General features: G+C 34.4%; 1 protein-coding gene and 1 long non-coding RNA gene across 2 annotated transcripts in view; one reads left to right on the top strand and one right to left on the bottom strand.

Moving 5' to 3' along the window:
* LOC145671539 (uncharacterized) overlaps positions 1-20,660 on the bottom strand; it is a 936,709-nt gene that overhangs the window by 504,472 nt on the left and 411,577 nt on the right. The gene's annotated exons all lie outside the window — the stretch shown is intronic.
* LOC145671105 (uncharacterized) lies at positions 556-5,837 on the top strand. The gene is made up of 3 exons (XR_014128454.1): positions 556-712; positions 2,028-2,167; positions 5,620-5,837. It is a non-coding gene; the product is annotated as an uncharacterized LOC145671105 (long non-coding RNA).

Genomic DNA, 20,660 nt, shown 5'->3' with positions numbered 1-20,660 from the left:
TTCGACTATATTTTCGGCTATACAAGTCTTCAACATAGATCACTTCGTATTTATGCAATTAAGTGAAAAATTCAAATGAAGATAAGGGCATAAAGAAATACTTTTACGAGAAAAGTATTATATGGTACTCACAATAGAAAAGCAACATTTTAGGAACATTAAAATATCGAACTTAAGGAAAAGTGTTTCTCTCTCCACTTACTCTGTAAATAGACTACATGCAAATCAAGTGGATTCGTTATGAATCGCATTGAATCTACACTCTTAAAAATTCAGGTGGTTTCGCAGAAAATTCACCGTAAAGTTTACAGGTCTTTTACCAGAATTGACATTTCAGGTGAAATTTCCGTAAATTTTGAACAGTGTATCCAGCATTTGACCAAAGTTCTTTCGAGTTGTTTGAAGTTGTTATCATATTTCGAATAATAGAATGAGTATTAAGTTATACGAAAGAAAATAACTTTCAAAGATGTTTTTCATTATTTCTTCTGGTTTAATTGCAAAATAATTTGAAGAATTATTAAATACTTTTAGCCTTATATTTAGTGGTTGCAAACACTGTCGTAAGATACTTTTATGACAAATGAAAGTTGTTTCCGCAACTGAAGCATTTAAGACAAAAAAAAATCTCGCCAGTAATGAGATTGTTTGTGTTGTGTGTATTCCAACATTAGAAACTGTTGATCATACATTTTCTTCATTTACATTATAGGTGAGTACATTTATTACTATTATTTTAAGTATATTTATGAGGTTCTTATTGCTTATATTTTACGGATTGGAGTTCAAATTTCTTTTAGTATTTCATGATCGTCTTCTGTGTAAAGTTTTAACCGGTGAAGCACCTCGGTTTTTTGCATCCAAAGTTTGATCGCATGTTCAGTGTACAAATAACACACTGACGTTCAAGTCGCATATTATGCAACATCACATAAGGAAAAGTACGTTCGGAACTGTTCTAGTGCAAGTAGTAATGCGTGCCGTCAATTTACGTGCAAGGAAAAAATTGGGCCTTTGTGCCGTAGAGTAGATCCAGTATTTTCAGGCCTATAAACGTTAAAATTTTATTATTTATCAAGAAATTCACTGTCACTATCTTAGAAATTGTTTCTTGGTGCGCATTCACTTTAAGAGGACCTCACCGTTTGTGTGTAAATACTGCGTCCGGATATATGCTATAAAACTGCAGTAACCTGTGCTGGGTGGCCACTAAACGGACGAATGCCATGTAATAGAGTCAGGACAGGGCAGCCCGAGTGGTAACAAGTGTGCGTGCGTAGGTAGCAGGCGTGTCAGCGATGGTAGGTATTCGCGTAAACAAGGATGTCGTTGAAAACACTTAGATAAATTTGGGATAATAGTTAAGAACAGCTACTTCTCATCTCCCGTGCACGAGGATACATCTTACTGTTGCACTACCTAAACACCCTAAGTAAAAGGGCAAGAACTCAGTCTATTACCTACTTTTTAACATCCTAGATAGTCAGTGAATAATTCCTGAAAGTATGGCGTTTCTCGTCCTTCCCTAAATGGGAAGTACGGCTCCTTAACTATAACCAAATTTGGTTATTATCTTAACACGCGATTACTTACCTTTGCGATTTGCACAATGCCGACACTGCATTTAGGAAATTATAAACAACTAACTGGTTGGTGGTAGAGGACTTGAATTCCTCTCAAACTTTCATGTACTCACTTTTCACATATCATTAAGACATTTGAATATACGTATGACTGTTTCTACATTTCTTTATTTTCAATGTTTTTCTACATTGGTCATATTTTCTGCTCAATTTCAATAATACGTACCGGTCCACAACATATAATAACTCTTTTCTTCACAACACACATTCTTATAACACTCAAAATCGAGTTGCCATCTTTGAATACGCCGAACTAATTTCCTTGAAAATAGTACCAGCAGCACGCAGATTTTCACGTCTGAAAATATTACATTAAACTATCTAGCGTGAATTAAAAAAATACTGTGTCTTTCCTTGAAAATGTACGTATTTTTCATATTTCAGGTCCTACCCTCACGCACTTAACTCGAAATTCTCTGTGGATGCTTCGTTATACATTTTAACCAGTTAATGAAAATAGTGGAGATCGGAATATGACTTCGCTTTCGTGCCTTTCTCCAACAGTTGATTGCAAGGAAAAAAAGGTGAGTAAGGCTAGGGAAATTAAGTTTACAAATTTTACAGTAGCCCTGTAAACATACTTTTTTTGATAAGAAGTTTTCAATTTAATACACTGCTTTGCTGAACATTCAAAATTTATAATTAATCAGCATATTGAGTTGCTGGCTAAAACACACCAACTTCATTTGCTTTATACAATAATTATTGCTTTTTATAATTATCGTTGTTATTTAGCAACAGTTAAACTCTATTTAACGTAAAGTGTTTCATGCTTATTTTCAATGTTCCGATGTATAGTTATCTCATATATTTTGCGGGGGCGCGGTGGCTCAGTGGTAGAGCGTTCACCTCTGGTGCTTGGGGTCCCGGGTTCGATCCGCCCCCGCCAAGTGAACTTTGTGGTGGACAAACACCGTGCTCGTGGATTTTCTCGGGGTTCTCCCGTTTCCTCCCACTTTCTTCATCCCACCATTTCACTCATCTCTCATTATCGCCGTCTCCTTTAGCCTAATCGGCATAACCGTGGGACGTAAAACTCAAAGATTTCAATTCATTTTCTCATATATTTTGCATGGCACAACTTATCAATAAATATTACTCTTCAATCCTTATTCTTAATCTAAGCTTAAATGATTGCATGGTAGTGTGCATTTTGAATACAACTCTTGAACTTTAACAAATAATTTTCTATGAGTTGAGTATACTTTTCTACGAAATGCGAGATTTTTAAAAAATATGATTGTCTTTAGGTATTTATAAAGGAATAATTTTTAAAATCATGAAAGACTGAAAATTTCAAATAATATGGAAAGATTGGCAATTTATCCATAAAAATGAATACATTATTTAAAATATTTACAGCTCATACTGAACTGAACTACATCTTTGATAACTTTTTTTTCTTTACTTATTATGAAACAATGGTATGGTGTGGCTACTTGGCAGTTGTTACCATTTGCTCTGCGTCGACATAAAACCTCTGTTTACTAATTGCTACATTATGATCCGCTTGTCTTCATTACTGTCTGTACGCTGTAAGTTGAAATCATTCCTAATGCTGTAGCGATATTTTCTTACATTCTTTTTTTTTATATATAATTATTTTGCTCACCAAACACCACACATCCATACCATATATTAATGATTTACTTTTTTTTGCACTTATTCAAGGGTTTCATTATAAACAACTTTTCGCTGAAGATAGAGTTAATATGTGCCGAAATATTAGATGAGGCAAACATCAAAGTCCGTTAATTTTAACTATCATCTATCTTGAATTTACAGTATAGCGTTGCTTAGTGCGTTTATATAATTGACCCTGATTCAGTAGTGAGATGATTCGCTTTTATAAGAAAAATGTCTTAACATTAGTAGATCTCACTTCAATTTTTTAAGATTAAAATAAATAAATATGGCAGGGCTTCCGGTTAGCCGAATAATCAGCACGCGTGCCTTCTGCAAAATACGTATGCAATAATTTCTCCATACTTATGCCTATAATTCTATGAAATAAAAGGTTTTTTAAAACGAAGTCGTTTGTTGATATTTGAACAAAGAAGTCAACAAATAAATAAAAGTAAATGAAATGAAATCTTTGAGTTTTACATCCTGTGGTTATGCCGGCTAGACTAAAGAAGACGGTAATGAGGAGAAATGAAAGAAATTGTGGAATGAAGAAAGTGGAAGAAAACGGGAGAATCCCGAGAAAACCCACCCATACGGTGTTTGTCTAACACAAATCTCACTTTCTGCGAGCTGGAATCGATCTAAGGACCCCATGCATTAGATGTGAACGCTCTACCACTGAGCCACCGCGACACCCTAAAGAAATGAAGACTACAAACTAACCAATTACATTTTTTAACCAGTAGGTTGAAATTTTATTAAGTTGTTGCAGGTTCAGTTTAGTAAGTTATTGCATCGAAATTGAACTAAAGTGATGTGAAAATAAAAACCTGTATTGTACCATTCAACCCATACACTTCATAGTTGAAGTTCCAGAAAACAATTATTCATAATGTACATGTATTAACAGAGTTCTTCATAGATATGACAAAAAAAGCCTATAGCCACTAAGGTCAAAGAGTATTCCAGATTCGATAAAGAGGATGATAAGGTACTTTCAGACTTGTCACAACATTTTCATGCGTTCAAACACAGGTCAATGATATTAAAGTGCTACACAGAACAAATTTGTTCATTAAGAGGAATGTTTATGAATAGTTTTATACAAGAATGAACAACCTAGTTTGAATCTTGACAAAGACCACTTGAACAACAAACGAGTTAAAATAATCAACTGTCATCTGGCGCACAAACTTTAAAGTTTGAAGATTGTATGGCACAAAACAGGTTTATTTTCACACAGCATATTTATAATTTTGTTAAGTGGTTGGTGTTTTAATGAAGACGGGAGTTCCTATCGAAAATTTCAAGTTACTTATATGACTGACGTATACAAGATTAGTTCAAGTTAATAACGATTCTCTCTTGTTGCGTGATCCAGTGACGTCGCTCCATACACCAAGTAAAGTGGCTTCACAACATTTGTCGGAGTAAAATTACTTATGGGTAGCTACTTGGCCATAAGACCTAAGTTTTCACATCATGTGCCGAACACTTACGGTGAATAGAACCTGATACACTGTGAGCGTGGCGATAGATGATTGCAATTCCACAGAACAATCCACTTAAACGCTCTACAGTTCTGGAGGCCAAAATGCGAGGTCGTCCTCGCTGCTTTTGTGTTCAGGAACGTCGCACCACTTTTCCTCTTCACTGCAACAACCTAAGTAAGTCTCTGTTTTTTTTTTCTTTTTTTTTTTTTTTTTTAAGAGTTTAAGTATCCTGAACCAGTTACGCATTAGATGTGGCATGCAACCATCTCACCACGTTGACGTTCGTGAAATGCACAGTTTTACTCATTCGGTTCTCTCACCCATTTAGTACGATTATGAATATTGTCCATATCTATGTATCCCAGACACATATGGTTTCCCTTTGTAACTGAAAAACACACTTCTTGTGTTTGATACCACTATTAGGTGAAATCTGTAAAACACTATTTCTTGTTACCTTTTATGGTGCGAAATTGTTAATCGTTTTCCACAAATACAAACCTGTTTTCGAGACTTCTATATATCTTAATCCACAGTTCTTATGCCAGCTTCACGGATGTGAAATAGTGCAAAATGAGAATGGTTAGTGTTAATCAAAACTTAAGTAAATTTATAGAATAGTTAATGCAAATGTATATGAATAATTCATAGTATTGTTTATGAAACAGAGAAGAGTTTGTCTTTAAAAAAAATCGTACAGGAAAGGAAAATGTAATGGTATGAGAGACATAAGAGAAACACCATTAAGCATGATATTGCGCTCAGAGTTACATAAGTCAATTTACAACTTGAAAGAAATAAAAATAGGTTTTGCCTATTTTTCTCTAGCTTCGAAATATATTTGTTTCTGATTTCAGGTGTTTTGTTGGAATTAATCCAGAAATTGAATCCATTCCGTGGAAAGCGAGGGAAGATACGGCAACATGATACTTCTAAGGATTATCCGTAGCAAATTTTTGACTTCCATGAAATAACTCATTGTCAGTTTATAAACGGAATATTGACTAGACTGATCATTTCTTTTTTATTTCATGTACTATCATTAGAGAATTAAATATGATGAGATATTTAAGAATATATTGTTTTCATTTGGTTTTTACTAAATCCTGTTAATTTATGTTTAAATCTTTAAGTATTTTTTTTTTTTCAGTAGCGTCATTTCAGACTTTGCCAGGTAGGAGTAAGTTAGTCCATCAACATAAGAGTTTTACCTTTTGAATTAGTATTTTAGTATACAATTTATTGAAGAGCATGTGATTCTCAAACCCAGGGGGGTAATTATCCTCCTTGCCCTTCCCAAATGATTCCCTGCTTCTCTCTCTCTGAAAACCTTCTTCTGCTTTCTGTACATGTAGACTTAACTCTGCTTGTATTACTGTTACAAAGGAAAAGTGTCGTGAATACATGCACGTTTTTGTATACAAACTACTGTATATTCCTGAATGCAAGACTAGGTATTTTGCCGCAATTTTGTAACCGTAAATATGGAGTCGTCTTGCTTTTGCGACATATCATGTAGAGTTTTTCTTCACTGAACAGAATCACGAGATTCCATTAAACGATAAATTTACCCATTTCCTTGACTACCACTTTAGCCTTCAATGTTTGAAGATTCACTGCAGAGGCATCATGTGGGAAGAGTAGGGGCAATTGCATCCTACTTAGCACTTAGTTTGAGAAATAGACGCTTTTTAATAAATTGTGTACTAATATTGTAATGAAAAAACGTGAAACTTATGTCAGTGAACGGTTTTGTTCCTCCTGCCAAAACCTGAAATAACGCTATTGATCCAGTGGACCCTTCTAATGAGAAAGAGTAAGTGAAGTTTCTATTTGATTTGATTTTTAATGTAGTTTTGAAAATATGTCCTGTATGTGCTATAGATGTATTTGTGTAATCCTTTGGTAAAAATATGGTGGTTCGTCTTAGTAATTATGTGTGAATTTGCAGGAGGAAATAAAATTTAAAGTAATCCTAACATACTTGTGAAAAAGTGCACTTCAAAATATTCTTACTTGTAACTCTATCAGTAATAGTCACAATAATTGATTATTTATTAATATTTTTTCCCTTTTCCTGCTTGCAAAGTTGAATCTTGTACTTCAGTTATCGAAGACATTAGAGAAAGTGTTGTCTAAAGAATGTGAATATTGGCTTGCTGTCTTGTGAAAATGCAGATGATAGGAAAAGAAAGAGCGTAAACGCATTGTTCATTGTATTACATTGTCCAGAAAGAAAACCAAGTTGTTAGTAGTAGGGGTCGATCTGGGTAAATGGATGTTTAGATCGTTAGCGATGTCAAACATGTCAATCTTGCTCGAATTTTACCATAATGTAATCCATTTTGGCTGCGAGAAGCATCTTGGACATTGAAATTTCCTGATTGATAGTAACTGAACTATATTTCAGTTCTTGCTTTTGATAACGTATCTTGCCCGCATTTTCGGCCAAGGAACAAGAGTTGATTCTATTTCACTTTATAATTTATGGAAGAACTCGCCTAAGCCTATTCACTGTAAAATTGTTTTCTTGAGGTGCTTTCTTGAATTTGATGTTGAAAAATCTCAACTAAAGTCTATAAGAATTTAAGCGATTAATTCATATTGCGTCGCATTTAACTTCTCCGATGTAGGGTTTTTTTTTTTCAGATAATAGTTACACAACCTTTATACATCGTAGCTGCTCCGGTAAGTTAGCCAACTTGACGAGGAAGAATGTGTCTTAAGGCCATCAGTGTAATTGGGCTCTTAAGCAGTACCGATAAAAAATATTTCTTTGTTAAATGAACACGCCAATAACTTTAAAGCTTGTTGAAGAGTACCGCAAATAAATACATTAAATCATCACTGTGCAAAATACTCTCATGCTGATTTGTTGCTCTAAACTGAACACGAAATCACATAAATATATCTAGTTTTTAACCATAATGATTTCCACTCAATCTGTGAGGCAGTTTCAAATGGCTGTGGAAAACAGATGTCCAACGTTTTGGTGAAATTACGGAACTTTTCAGGAGAAGTTTCTGTAAATTGTTAAATGAAATTCATGCAACATATCCGTTAAAATATCTGTAAATTTTTGTGTGAAATATCTAGCACTTGAGGTTATGTATATGCTATAATTCCCGTAAATTCTATAATACACAAAGAGTGAAAAAGTGACCAACTGGACAAAGACTCGACCCCGGGACCTCCGACATACCGTGTCGATGCGTTAACCACTATGTCATCCAGTCCGTCTCCCAGAACAGTCACTCACTCTCGAGGTCGATGCTCTACACCCAGACCATGGATTGTACCAGAGAACCATTGCTGTTCTCGGACAATGCCTGTATCCGTACATTGAGCACCTATGACGGTTGTGATTTCATATAGATGTTAATGAAAGAGGAAACAACATATTTTTTAACACACCAGTTCCTTTGTAGATGTGAATTCTACAATGCACAAAGAATGAAAAACTGACCCACTGGGCCAAGACTCAAACCCGGGATCTCCGGCATGTCGTGCCGATGCGTTAACCACTATGCTACCCCGGCCGCCTCCCAGAACAGCTACTCACTCTCGAGATCGGGGGTTCCCACTCGGACTCCGTATAACCCACGTGCTTCGAGTGGAGAGCACTGACCTCGAGACTGAGAGAGTGAGTGGCTGTTATGGAAGGCGGACTGGGTGATATAATGGTTAACGCATCGATACGGTATGCCAGAGGTCCCGGGTCCGAGTTTCGATCCAGTCGGTCATTTTTCCAATGTTTGTGGGGTATAGAATTCACATCTACATAGAATCTGGTATGTTAAAAAAATTGGTTGTTTCCTCTTTCATTAATATCTATATTCCGGCAAAATTACTACAAAATTTCCGTTAAAATATTTGAAAGTGCAGGCGAAATTTATGGAATTATTCCGGTGAAATTACTGTAAATGTTTCAGTAAAATATCTAGAGGTCAGTTGAAATTCATGGAATTATCCAGGTGAAGTTACTGCAAATTTTCCGGTGAAATGTCTGAAGATGAGGGGAAATTCATGCAAATATTCCGGTGAAATTACTAAAATTTTCCGGTGAAATATCTAAAGCTCAGGTGAAATTCCTGGAATATTCCGGTGAAATTACTGCAAAATTTCCGGTGAAAATATGGCATCCCCGATTGCCATATATTTCACCGTAAAAATTCCGGTATTTTTTTAAGAGTGTAACAGTTTCACATAGCTGCAAATGATGCATCTACGTTATGATATTTCTACATATAAGAAAGGAAGGCTACTACTAATGGCTGATCTGGCGGACTTATAACCTCGAAAGATGCTGAAATGAGATCAGTGCTTTATCACTGAGTTATCGTTCTCGCAAGACCAGACGATTCTGGTCTACATATTATCCTAGGTTTTCGTATACTTCTGCCAATTATTCTAATTATTTTCACAAATTTCCCATTACACAAATTTCTCTATCAATATGCATTTGTACTTATTATCTTTCCTTTGGCATTGGATGTTACCAGAAGATTTTGTCAATGCATTAATTTCAATTTTAGCTTGATTTGACATGATACAAAATCTTGTTTCTACCTAGATCTACATTGATGAAAAATACACAAGTAAAGCAATATAAACGGTTAATATTAATGATTAAATAACACACAGAGTCTATAGCGCTAAGAATGAAACAATACAAAAAAGTAATATAATAGTTTATGATCATAAGAATGAAATAATACCTGAAGGTATAAAAGAGCCTATAACCCCAACAGTAAAATAATATTTCAAGCAATATAAGAGTCCGTATACTATGGATAAAATACATACCTAACGCAATATAGGTGTCTATAATCCTGAGAATGAAAGCGCCAGCACCCTCGGGTGCTGTTGCACACGTTGATTCACGTCGCATAGCGGCACTTTAATTTGAGTAAATTGTGACACTTTTCACGTTAATACCGTGTTGAACCTCAATTTATAATGTTGTAATACCACAAATTATTTGATTAATTTACACTTTAACTCACACTAATTTCGAAATACGTCTTCTATAGAGCTTAGTGCATAGAAAATAAACCCGTTTTGTCGTGTCTCCAATTAGACAGCGTTAAAAGGGTCATTAGGTTCTGTAGCACTCATTGGTACTAAGTTCTAAAACGCACACATACACAAATACACGAAAAAGAAAAAACGAAAGGGAATTCAAAATCACCAATCATTTAGTCTATTTTAAAAAAAAACACTTGCTGTAAATAAACAAATACACCTGCAAAAGCATACAAGCACACATGATTTGCAGAGGAAAAGCTTTCTGGAGATGCAAATGGTAGTTGTAGGAAGACTTTTCCAATCAGCAATGAATTTGGATTTGCTTAAAAAACCAACAAACAAATCCAGAAACGACATCAGGATAGGAAAAAGTGCTCACTCATCAGGCGTTCATCTCCAACTGTCTTCATCCTTTCTAATTCTTCAGTTTAAAGAAAGACCAACAAAAAAAATCGTTCTTCTCCTTGTTCCTCCATTCTACGGAGGTTTATAAAAAGAACTTGAAGCAAAAACGACAAAAAGAATATTGTAAGATAACGAGGGCTTCTATTTCACGCACGTTTGCAGACGTCCCTTATATATACACACCAAGCCAATCCCCTTACTTTCTTATCCTTCATACGATGATGGAGAAACATCCCCCTCTTTTCTTACAAATATACCAGAAAGATTGTTAACTTCTTACACCACCTAACACTAGATACATAATAACAAGGATATTCATCCGATTAGAAACTCAAAAAAAAAAAAAAAAAAAAATGGTATGGATTCACTAACTCATGAACTGAACCATTTTTAAATCTTTCTTGGGTGGATGAAACCAGCTGTTCCTGGTATTTAAGCACAAGAACTTTGCTGTATTTTCACGTTCATGTGTGTATGTGTGTGTTAAAATCAGAAGCACAGGCTGTGCAAGAAGATATTTCTGGGTTACGGTACTTCTAACTAACCACGGAAACGCCTTCCTTCACAAAAAGTAAAAAAAAAGACTAGAAAAAAAGGTTGAAGAAAGGGTAGATTTTTTGGCAAGAAGTAAAATACTACCAGTTTTATGTCCGCTAAATATAATGAACTTTCTTCTCTTTCAAAAATCCCATGCCTACGCCAACAATAGCCTGGCCTGTTGATATGAAACAGACTGCACGTTTTAAAGTGTGTTTTATTTCTGTTTTCAAAACACACTGATTGAGGGCGATAAATTCAGAATTAGTTCTTAAATTTAAAAAAAAAAGGCAAAACAACTGGTCATTCTTCAAATGCCAAAGGCCTTTGTTATATACAATCTCCATCTAAAGTGATGGCGATTTTACAAAATATTATTCATAACAAGGAAGAAAAATGTTTGTTAGTGGCAGTTCTTGAGGGAAGTCACAACTGTAAAAAATTACAATTGCATCACTTCAAGCGAAGGAAATGAAACTTATCTGATGTAATAACATTTGTTTATAACTTTATCACGCCAAGGCTTTCTTCCCTAATGTTGTAGTGATAGTTTAAATATTTACAGAAGTAATCTCCCTCAAGAGCCGACACAGATATTTGTATCTTACAGCAAAATTGTTCTGATGTACATTATCATAAAGAGCCTTATGTAATCACTGAAAAGTTTGACAAATTCCCGAATAAGTTGTAAGCAGCTAACAAGGCCGTTTCGAGATAAGTTATTAAAACCAAATAAAACACAGTTCTGACCAGAGCAGAATGAAATATATTAAAAACTATACTTACAATGTTACAGTTTCAAGGACCTAACGTCCTCTTCATCAGACACAAACACTGAGAAAAGACATGTGACAGCAGAAACATGCTGCTGTCACATGTCTTTTTTCAGTGTTTGTGTCTGATGAAGAGGACGTTAGGTCCTTGAAACTGTAACATTGTAAGTATAGTTTTTAATATATTTCATTCTGCTCTGGTCAGAACTGTGTTTTATTTGTTACTCTACTTATCCAGAGCCATGGAGTTTGTTCATTAAAACCAAAACATCTTCGAAAAATTCTTAATTATACGCTGGATGAAGTGGTCTTTCAAATTATTTCCAACCTCTTCTAATAAAAATTCTTGTTTCATTACTACTATTACAATGCTTTTGGTAAAGTCAAATTTTGCAAATTTAATTTCACATGCTTCCAAACTAGCTAGCTTTGAAATTTTGCACAAATACGTAAAAGAGATCACAACCAGGTTTTCCAACCATACGATAATATATCGTGATATACGTTAATTTAAGCCTTAATACTATATATATATTAGGGTGCAGCGAAAAAAAAATTAAAGTTGCCCAATTAAATAGCACTAGGTATCAAAAGTTGTGTATTGACTTGTATAATATTCGTGAATTTTTTCATAATTTTGGTACTCCATTTTCATTCCCCGCAAGAGCCCTAAATGTTTGCAATTTTTATAAAAATTAGATTTTTTTTAAGCTGCCCAATGAAATCGAACTAGGTGACAAAATTTGCATAATGACTAGATTGACTACACCATTCATGATTTCTAAAATAATTTGCATCTTCATTGCCTGCAAGGGCCTGAAATTTTGCAGTTTTTATGATAAATTTCGAAATTTTACTTAAGATATTTTTTAAAAAAAAGTTTTAAAATGCGCCAAATCACTTCACAGTAGTGTAAGAAGGAGTTGTGTTCACTATCGTAGCACCCATGATTTTAAAATATTTTTCGTGCTTTATCTTATTACCTGCAGGGGCCTTAAAATTTTGGAATTTATACAGGATATCTCAAACTTCACTGAAGAAACTGACAACTTCCAAGAACTGCCAAATAATATCTTACTACATGTCAAGCTTTGTGCGTGACTAGTATGAGTTTTAAAAATATTTTTCCTCCATCTTCGTTGCCTTCAAGTTTTAAAATGCAGTTTCACAGTATTACCTAAAAATACATTGAGCATAATATTAACATATATTATGTAAATATAACAACTTTGCATTGAAATTATTTTTGATATGCAATTCTTTGCTGGTTCCCAGAACTCACCATGAGGAGGTGGCTGCATGTAGAGGTGCCTGCATGTAGAGGTGGCTGCAAGTAGGCCCATTCTCCCATTCCATTCACCCTACCTGTGGAAATTATCTCTTTTTAACTCGTTGGTTTGTATTCAGATCTTTTTCCGAATGTGAGAATAATTGACCTATCCAAATGTCTTGCACACTTCAGACGAAGCTTTTACAACGAGATACTTTGTATCGGTTGATAATTACTTGTATCTTGGGCAAAAAGTGCTTCTACATAAGCACTATACCTGATATAGTGTTAACTAAAAATAACAAAAGAAGAATGTTTTAATATATGTAAGAAATATACATTATTATTGTATACTTGGTTGCTATGTAGTTGTTTATAGATACTTAACTAACATGTACGATTACAAGACAGTGGGTGTGGATATACGTTAAAAGAGAATCAACGAATAAATTATCTAACACTTATCATGGACTTGTAATTTTGATAGAAAAGGTGATAAGACTAGTGAATATAATTACGGAAGATATTTTAAGGTGTAAACGATTACTGACACTAAAGATTTACTTATATTATTAGCCGAACCAGGGTTGACGACTACCTTTGGTAAGTCGTTGTAAAATTTTTGGTTTACCTCACCCGGGATTCTTGTAAATTCATATCCCGAAGTCTAGAGTAAGGGCGAATTTACCTCAGTAAGAAGATTCATGACTACGAACTCAACTATTCTCAGAAGTGGCAGAGTAATCACAAGAAAAATTATGATCGGTGAGATAGTAGAGAATGAATCTGTTGACAGTGTTAACAACGAGCAAAATTTAGCTCCCATTACACCTGAAATGTTGACATTAGAAGACAAAATTTTAATGGCATTACAGCGACAGGAACAAGCGATGAAGCAAAATTTGGCTCAGATGTCCAACGAATTAAAACAAACGGTCCAGCAAAAGTCAGAAGAATTGAGTAAAGGATTAGAGCACATAGATCAAAAGTCAGAAGAATTGAGTCGAAGATTAGATCAAATAGATCAAAAATCAGAAGAAACGAAACAATCTGTTATCCAGGCTGTGAGAGACATCACATTACAGTTTGATGAAAAGCTAAAAAGATTATCAGAAGATTGCCAGGATAATTACAACCATGTAATCCAAGAAGTCAATTGTGTAAAAAAGGATTTGGAAGTAATAGAATCTTCTGTTCGTCAGCAAAAGATTCAGGTCACAGATAATTCTAACCAAATACGTGCAAATACTCAATTGATATCTACCTTACAAGAAGAAATTAGGACGTTACAGATTAAGGACAACGCATACCACAACAACATGGTTAATGATCGTTTGGAGTTCCCTTGTTCACAAGAGATGACATCGCATTCACCCGCAGCAGATCAACGTGGACCTTACGTTATCTCTTCTTCAAGTAATCCATCCGATGAGGACATTATTTTGGAAGGAATTCATCCAAGGAATACAGACGGGCGGAAAAGAGATGGTGGAACCACGCATAACGCAGTAGGTAGTAATTGTCACTCAACCCGAACACGAAATGGTGAAAGGAATGTAAAGTTAAGTGTAAAGATGAGCGAAATACGTGCTATGAGTAAGTTTAGTGGTAAATGTAATGAAAACGCTACTTCTTTCCTAGAAAAATTTCAGGATGAGTGCAGTATAATGTGTATAGATAAATCGCAATATATGAAACTAATCCCTCATTTATTACTCCCACCATGTTCTTTATGGTTTAAAGCAGTACGAGATCACGTCAATACATATGAGCAATTCAAAGCCGCGCTGATTGCAAATTACGAAAACGACTTTTTACTTGCAAACAGAGATGCCACGATTAGAAACCAACCTTTTAATCCTCGTTTGCACAAATCTGTTGTTGATTTTGTTGTAAATACGTATAACGAATTAAAAGTCGTAAATCCGTTGCAATCGGAATCTAGAGTGATTGCATCTATTCGAAATCTACTACCGTTTAAATTACAACAAATCCTGTTTTCTACGCAGTGCATGAGTTTTAATCACTTATTAATGCTTGTCCAATGTTATGAAACTCAATACCAGGCACTGAATCATCAAGCGGGAGTAGGTAAAATTAAAAACAATTCAGATCACCTTGTACCTGTTCGTAATTTAAATATCCGTAATGTGAACAATACGGAACATAACCTAAATCGAGCAAATTTAAACAATCAGAACGATCAAAATAGACAAAGATATGTTGGGAATCCACCTAACCTAACCAATCGTGACAATAATTATGTCAGATCACTTAATCGAAGTAGACTCAAAAACAGTCGAAATACATGGCGAAATTCCAGAAATACAGTAAACTACATGGATAGACGTAATCGTAATTCAAGAGATGGCACTTCGTATCAAAATGAAAACAATGACGCAATTCATGTACAAAATAATGCGGAACATAATCACGATTGTGCAGTACAATGTACTTTATTAGAATGATATGCAAGTACGAATTTAAACTGACTGCAGTTGATGTAGTAAGGGTTAAGCCCATATCAGTTATAGATTCTTATGAACATTTATCTTCAAATTTATGTGTTAATGTCAATAATGAAAACAACCCTTATGACTTTGAAGTACAACACATTAAAGGAGTAGGTAGTGGACCCGTAGATACTTTATTACGTCTGTTTCAATAAATGATAATTTTCAAATGATTTTAATTCTTTCTTGTTAATGTGAAGAATTATAATCCGCTTCATAATTGATTAAAAGCAAAGGTTATTTATATTATATTGATTTGTGTTGAAACTTAATCGTCAAAGATTATGTTAAGTATAAGGTTCATTCTATTAAGTTAATTATCCGATGACTGTCTACATGCGCCACCTTATATGTTACTCGCATAAGATTCTTCTGTATTATGACGCCTTATTGATACGATGTATAACGCCTTATTGATACGACGTATACTGTAAAATATCATCTAAAGTAATTACTATATAATGCGCCCTAGAAAGACCAAACATTGTTATCATCATCGTTTTTAATAATGATTAAAACTGTTGATCATTGTAATGTGTTTTAAAATGAAATTATTTCTTACGTTTTTGACTTCGTACCCTTCGTTGATTATATTAGTAAGCGACGACGTTTTTATAATAAAAGATAAATATTCAAGGAATAAAAGACTTATTATAAATGTATTTATATGAAGGAAATTTAATAAAGTTATATACGAGGGTCGATCAAAATGTAAAGGACACAATTAATAGAATACCATTATTATAAACGGACCAGTGGTTCTTAAATATAAAAGTCAAGCTACCTTGTAACTTTTATATTCAGTCCCATCATCGGGCGACATTTTATACAACGAGATACTTTGTATCGGTTGATAATTACTTGTATCTTGGGCAAAAAGTGCTTCTACATAAGCACTATACCTGATATAGTGTTAACTAAAAATAACAAAAGAAGAATGTTTTAATATATGTAAGAAATATACATTATTATTGTATAGTTGGTTGCTATGTAGTTGTTTATAGATACTTAACTAACATGTACGATTACAAGACAGTGGGTGTGGATATACGTTAAAAGAGAATCAACGAATAAATTATCTAACACTTATCATGGACTTGTAATTTTGATAGAAAAGGTGATAAGACTAGTGAATATAATTACGGAAGATATTTTAAGGTGTAAACGATTACTGACACTAAAGATTTACTTATATTATTAGCCGAACCAGGGTTGACGACTACCTTTGGTAAGTCGTTGTACTTTGGAAACAGTTTTAACGCACCTCTCGACTGCTTACGCATGACATGGCAAGTAGAAAACAGGCAGAAGGGCAGAAAAATCTTCTTTTACACATTTCTGTAGATCCTCCTCCGACAAATGGTTCGTCAGGGGTGGATCAGTTACTTTGCATTACTGTCAGTTGATTAGGTCAATGCAATCCTAAGTACTAAAGCGTATAGCTAGAATACTGAAATGCGTACAGAAGTTGTTTGGTTTGAGCTTTTTGTGTCAAGGATTCTACGTATAGATAGTTCTCGAATATGCTTTCGATCATCGGCGAACATAGATATCAGTACATTCTCCGGATGCACAAAGAAAACATTCCATTGAATTGACCTATCTAGAATGAACTGCAATTTAATTGCTCAAGTACCGTGAAAAGGCTATAGTACAATATAAGTTCACAGGAGCATCCTTGATAATAGAGTTACATAACCACATCGGAGCATACACTTTCATGATGAATGTAACCAGCTCCTTCAAGTTCGCAGATTGGTCAGTAGAGCTTGTGTACACTAAAGACACTGTTAGCAGTAGTGATCCATCTTGCATGGGATAATTTTTCAGGACTTCTTGATGCAACATTCGGTGAACACTCACCTGCAGAGATTGCTATGCAAATAGTCCACATATATATCTTTGATCTGTGCTAAGGTTTCCGACATCTTTTTTAACAATGGCCGGGACACTTCCTTCAATCGCTTGAAAGTTAACGGTTGGTAAATCTTCACAACTGGTTAAACTTTTTCCTATATCTCCCGAGAATTTTGAGGACCCACTGTTGTGTCTTCTAAATGGTCTAGAATATACCATCAAATCTCCAAACTCTTGCCTTTCTTGCCCTTGCCCTTGCGGGGAATGATGATGCAAATTACTTTTAAAATCATGAATGGTGTAGTAAATCTAGTCATTATGCAACTTTTGTCACCTAGTGCGCTTTCATGGGCAGCTTAAAAAAATCAAAATTTTCCAAAAAATCAAATTTTCATAGAAATTGCACACATTTAAGGCTCTTGCGGGGAATGAAGATGGAGTATGAAAATTATGAAAAAAAACAAAAGAATGTTATACTAGTCAATACACAACTTTTGATACCTAGTGCTATTTAGTTTTACAAATTTGATTTTTTTCGCTCCACCCTAATATATATGATAATGCCCTTGTGATAATAGGTGAATATATACGATAATTTTAGAACGCACACTTTTATGCAGTTTTGCAATATGCAAATAAATTGTAGGTGCATAAAATATTATGAAACAAACACACTGAGGTTTTTAACAGTCATTCCTTCTAAAATAAATCAATAACAATTTGATAAGGATTAGAATTTTAAAATGGTGAGGAATAGTGACTACAATTTTAAGTTCGAAACTGAAGATTACTAGATAAGTTTATTATATGTTATTGGTACTATTAGTAGGATTATAATTGTTTCTACAATGATCACATGTATAACAAATATACGATATTTTTAAAGACGAAAATCGATAATTTTGTTCTCTGAGGTTGGCAACTCTGATTACAGTACAATATTTTTTTATATGGTGTTGATGGCAGCTTATCGCTTTTACTGTAAAATTCAACTGTACTGTTGTGTTATGTAACCAGCTGTGCTCTGGAGTTGGCATGTACAGTATAACATCAAGGAGATTTTCACATTGTGAAATCAGAGATAGAATTCAAGAACTCTTTGAATATGAAAACATAGAAAGTAAAAAAAAAAGAAAAAAAACATTCAAACATTTAAAAACAACGCTTTTACAAAATGTACTAGAAAGGGGAAAATCATTCTTTTGGATGGACAAAATGAAGAAATCAGAGTAAGGCTTGCATTGGGCGCTCTTCTAAGGTTAAGGACTAATGTTTTCTATGCATATTAAGATGTCACTTAAACATTGAATGGTGCTCAATCCTTTTAAGCGTTATTGTCGTTTCATTCAGCCATTTTTCCCCTCATACATGCTGATTCCACGTTCGTGAATTTGGAGATTTTTAGCCCAAATGAAGAATGTTGTCGTGCATTTTGCCCGAAAAGAACTGGTCTTAGCCAAGTTCAGACGAACTGAATAACTTTACAAAATCAGTCATAGGAGAATGAGATAAACTGCACTTACATCTTGTAGTATTAATAAGGACCTAGAGTTACGAAAAAAGAGTAAAATGAAATCTTTAAGTTTTTCGTCCCAAGTTGCCGAAGAGGCTAAAGGAGACGGTAATGATGAGAATGAATGAAATGGTGGAATGAAGATAGTGGAAGGAAACGGGAGAACCCCGAGAAAAAACACGCACACTGTGTTTGTTCACAAAGCTCACTTGGTGCGAGCTGGGATCGAACTAAGGACTCCAGGTCCTAGAAGGAGAACGCTCTACCCCTGAGCTACCGCGTGCCACCTAGAATTACGGTTTGAAGATAAACTATCGCAGTAACATATGCAAAAAAGTAAATTATAGATACTACTTAGTACTAAGGAACTTCTATAAACTTTATTATCTGACTTTCTTAAGTTTTTTTTTTTTTTTTTTGGATAAATTACCAACAGCTGCTCAAAGTGGAAATATTCTTCCTTCTTCGCTAGTAACACAGGTAATTATAATTAAGGATAACGGAATTAACTATCGAGCAACACGCTAATGACAGAATTTGACACAAAATCACTCATTTTGATTACAATTATGTCTGCTATGAACAAGTTCAGGGTATAACTTTGTCAAAACTGGTTCGGAATGTGCACAAATTTCACACGAACTAAAATTATATAGAATAATAATAGAAACGCCTATCCTGCATAGACAATACAACAAAAATATTGAAACTAGAATGAAAGGCTGAAAGATTAGTAAACATCCTGCCTTGTGCCGGTCATTGTCCCGAACAATGATAACTTTTATCTATTTACAGATCAATTGTAACACATTTTGGGGGAATTTTGTCGAAACTTTAATGTTTTAATATGAATCTACCTCGCAACATATTCTTCAGTTAATCTATTAATGAGAATACAAGTTTTTTCAAACGTCTATTTATTTACGAAAATGAAATTCATACAAAATAATACAAGATAAAAATAAGTTCATAAAACGATTATTTAATGCCCTATGCTACTTCATTTCCAACAAACATAGATATGACTTAGATATTATTGGTAATCTCCAAGAAACCAAAATGCAAGTACTGAAAGCTGATAATAGAAATTCAATTTCCAACATTCACTATAATTTATTCAAGGAACGTACAGTACCTCATGTAAACAAATACACGTGGTAATTGTTTCATTTTATTGGTTAAAGAGTCTTGGAACATCCATGCGGCAGAAGGAAATAGTCCATTGGTAAGCTGCTTTTCAATGTTTCTCTTGCTTATAAAAGTCACTACCAGTCCTTACAATTAAATAACAGAAACAGCACTGTATCTAAGAAGTAAATTGAATTAATGCAATAAAAAAGAGAATACGCATGCGCAGAAAGTGGATTTGAACCATCTTACGCGCGAATCACAGTTTACAATATGTCCGCTTGCGGGGAATATATGTAAAACATTGGCTGGCTACAAGCACGTGCTTCTTGAAAGAATCGCTGACTGATAGCCAATCATCCGATGACTGGCGGGGTAATACCATTCTGCAATGTTTATATCAGGATCAGAAGGTTCGTTGAATGAACTTTAGTTCAGAGTGGTTATTAACAATAATCGCGGTTTACTTCCGGTAACCACGACACTTCCGGTTTTGCCAGTAAGTAAATGTTTTTATATGTATACTGCTTAAGGGGTATTAAACTTCGAAACTCCCTTGCGTACGCCACTGCATGGATTTAATGTAATCAGTACCATGCTGCAACCTGATTCCTTCTCCAGAGCACCCAAAGAAGTGTTGCTCACGAGATTAGATTTGGAGATGACTCGTCTCGAAAGAGTATCGCTGAAGTTCCATATCATTTCAATATACATATATATATATATATATATACAGGAAGGTATCATATACGTATATACAGAATGGCACAGAGAAACAGGAAATTTGGAATCTAGAATTAGTAACACTGTACGATGACTGGCATTTATTTGGAACCGATAAGACCAGATTGAAAAGACTGACATTTAATAATAA

The sequence above is a fragment of the Thermobia domestica genome, chromosome 15 (genome assembly GCF_964235325.1).
Source record: "Thermobia domestica chromosome 15, izTheDome1.hap1.1, whole genome shotgun sequence".
NCBI lineage: Eukaryota > Metazoa > Arthropoda > Insecta > Zygentoma > Lepismatidae > Thermobia > Thermobia domestica.
The sequence above is the reverse complement of the archived record's forward strand: the minus strand, read 5'-3'. Positions and strand labels throughout refer to the sequence as shown.